Source organism: Rhagoletis pomonella, unplaced genomic scaffold, assembly GCF_013731165.1.
Source record: "Rhagoletis pomonella isolate Grant_MI unplaced genomic scaffold, Rhpom_1.0 Rhpom_scaffold_00013, whole genome shotgun sequence".
NCBI classification, from domain to species: Eukaryota; Metazoa; Arthropoda; class Insecta; order Diptera; family Tephritidae; genus Rhagoletis; species Rhagoletis pomonella.
In genome coordinates this window covers 8842803-8846092 of record NW_023458567.1, presented here as the reverse complement: position 1 = coordinate 8846092, position 3290 = coordinate 8842803, and the positions used below count along the sequence as shown (strand labels likewise).

The window sequence follows — 3290 nt, the reverse complement described above, 5'->3', positions numbered from 1 at the left end:
ATGAATAATTTACAGATAATACAATCTACAGTTATTTTAAAATTGTCAATGTTAATTAAAATTATTTGAATTTGTTTTGAAAGGTTTTAAGCACCGATAGCGAAGGCAAATGTTTTCGATGTTCGCATTATGAGAGTACAAGATGTACTGACGAAATGTATGGATCGCGTTTTGAAAGTGCTACACGTTCAATATTTATTGACAGTATTGCGATCCGCGAACCAGATTTCAAATTTTTTTAAAATTTTGCGATATGGATCACGATACATCAATACTGCATGCTACACCGTCAATAAATATCGCGATACTTGGATCCCGTCGATAAATACTGACCGTGACTGTACATCGAGTGGAAAATTTTCGATAGGTCCATTCTTCTGCAACCGAGCTACAAAAGGACACTCGCTTAAATGACGAAATACAAGCAAAGCAACAACACAAACTCTGCTATTTATCCGGGTTCAGCCAGGTCGATTTAAACATACGCGACCTGAAGAGTAGTGTTGTTAAGTGGAAAAAACTGCTCTATTGTGAATTGTCAATGGGAAAGTTTAGAGAGAAATTTTTGTTTTCGTATATACATGATTTACATTTTAAATAAGTATATATATTACGCAAATACCTCACATAATTACTAATTTCTATTGTTTTTTGTGTCTAAATACCGATGAACTAATCACATGTTTCTTGCCAGCTACCAGCAGGGTTGCTTAAGTAGCTGAAAGGAAATTTTAACCGAGTTGAGCGTTTCTTTTGTCGCTCGCTTACAAAAAAAAAAATGCAGCTGATGCATCGAAGAAAAACATCGATATTTTCGAGGCATTGATGTTTTTTCGAAATCCCTATTAGAGGCCGGAAACTATCGATAGTAGGCACCATCGATAGTGTGCGATAGTTTTTTTTACAAACCATTTAATTTAAATTTTTTTATTTTAGACTATCGATATTCTGCGATAGTTTTATATTGAATTATAAAGGCTGCATCTCTTTATTCATTCTGAACGTTTGGAATAAACTTTTTTGTCTACTTATTCTTTAGAACTTTCCTGATGGTATGTTAACGTACATATATTTCAATCGCATTCTGTTTATTCTGGCTCTGAAATGTGATTATCCGGAATGTATAAAGAAACGCAGCCAAAATGTACCGCCTTAAATAACCTAACGAAAGTGTTATGCCCGCGAAGAAGTTACTGGAATTTCTCCCAATGATCTGGCGCTTCATACTTTTTCCTCCTCACTCCCTGGTGACAACAATTATCCGCTTAGATGGTGAGTTTGTCCTTGCAACTGTATAGTGTAGCTGGTGGCAATTGCGAAATGGGGGAGTATCGCATGTCTACAGAAATCTAATATATGTACATAGACTCATTGCCGACGAAATATCTTAAATGTTTTATCAAGCAGCGCAATAGTTCTGGTGATTGATTAACGGAAGTCATTTGAGATTGACCCCTGGAATCCTGGTGTCTCCGAATGAAGCTTTAATGCTGAGTAACAAATCGGAGGAGAAGATCGGCCAAGCACTAAAATATGTGTAAGAGCCAATCTATTATTATTGTTATTATACTAGACAATAGTTTCCTACTTTCAACCCGCGTATCAATGAAATCGAAAAATTATGAGCTTTATGCTTCAACTGCAGCACCATGATTTACGGCTATCTGCTGCACCTCATCCTTTTACTATGTTGGCAGTGGCTGGCATCCTTTTAAATGCGCCGATCCAAGATGGTTGCTATTCTTGTCCCTGATTAGTGATCGTATTGTATAAGCATTTCTTCAGCCCACAAAATAAAACATCGCATAAATCGTTGTTTCCCATACACCATACCAAAAGCTAATAAGATTTTAATGAGCGACCATTTCCAAATTTTGTTTCGACACTTGCATTTTCTCTTAACTATCGATGGTCAATACGATAGTCTAAAACCATCGATAGTGCCGATAGTGCTATCGATTGTTTTCGACTTCTAATCTCTATTGTGTGAATTGTAATTTTTGTGGTAGTAAAGGTCTGTGTAAGAAATCCAAAACTTCTTTTCCAGGACGTTTTGCAAATAACATCGCGCGATAAGTTAGCGTTAATCTGGGCTATAACATACGAGTTTACAAACCTCTAAATTGTGCCAGATGCCTTTAATTTGTTAACATTCTGATTGTTTTATGGGTAAGAAGAAAATACATCTTTACATGTGTATGTATGCAGGTTTCTAGTGTAGTACAGTGTTGGCATTTTTGGTACAATTGTACTCTTTTTCATTCACAATAGCTGGTTTCTTTACTTTTCTAAAGGCCTGTATGCAGCTCTCAAGAAAACGGTCAAGAAAAAAATCTCCATATTTCGTGTGTGTGCAAGGAATTTTGACATCTGATACTTCACAGCCTGTCACTGCCTGTTGCCTCACTCTTTCCTCAAGAAATAGTGGTACGGGCTTATATTTCTGTTGCGAGCATGGGTTGCCTTGGGCTCTTTTTTCACAAAAAACTTTAGAAAAACGTAGTAGAAAGCGGAGCAAATTTCTTAAGAACTGCGTACTACCTTAAGGAAATTTGACACAAGAAAATTTCTTAGCCTTTTCTTGTACGTCATTTTATATGGAGTTTTTGCTTTTCTTGAGAGCTGCACCCAGGCCTTTATAGGCTGTTAACATCGAATCCGCAATCGTGCGAATTCCGATGTACAATTCACGGTAGTAGTCCACTTTAGCGGAACAGGTCAAAATTGACGGGAAAATTCGAGAGGGGTTTTGTATTTTAATTTTTTTTGTACCAATTACGAATTTAGACTTTATTTTGTATTTTTCTTGTATGTTATTTGTTTTTGTTTTTCTTTATTTTACTTTTTATTTTTAAAGTATTTTTTTAATTTTTTTAAATTGAGGTGGTTAAATGCTTCTCTAAAAAAATAATAATTTTAAATTTCAAAAATAATTATCTATAGGTAGTGATAAATACAAATAAAGGATCAATCCAGAATTGCTCACGCGTTTACAGCGCCAGTGAAGAAGATGAATGAAATAAAAAAAAAAATTTCAAAATGTGCAAAATTGAGCAAATTCATCTTAAACTTTGACTTTGATTTTCATTCATTTTTTATTTTTTTTTTTAACTTTTCTCTATATACATATGTTTCTGCAGTGGAAAAAGGGATCGTCAAAGTATCCGAAAATAGAATCGGTAAACGGACCAAAACCCACACTTCATCCACTTTTTCTTTTTTCGCTTTCGCATTTTTTGCTGATTGGGACATTTAGGTATCCGCAAATATACACATGAACGAAAGACATT

The 3290-nt window shown here is 35.0% G+C and overlaps 1 protein-coding gene across 1 annotated transcript in view; it reads left to right on the top strand.

The window, feature by feature from the left end:
• The first annotated feature begins 1991 nt into the window (after window positions 1-1991).
• Window positions 1992-3290, top strand: part of LOC118748326 (kelch-like protein 1) — a 25816-nt gene continuing 24517 nt past the window's right edge. Inside the window, exons 1-2 of the mRNA XM_036482701.1 lie at window positions 1992-2169; window positions 3141-3256. The gene's annotated coding sequence lies outside the window, so the exon portion shown is untranslated. The remainder of the gene's footprint in view (window positions 2170-3140; window positions 3257-3290) is intronic.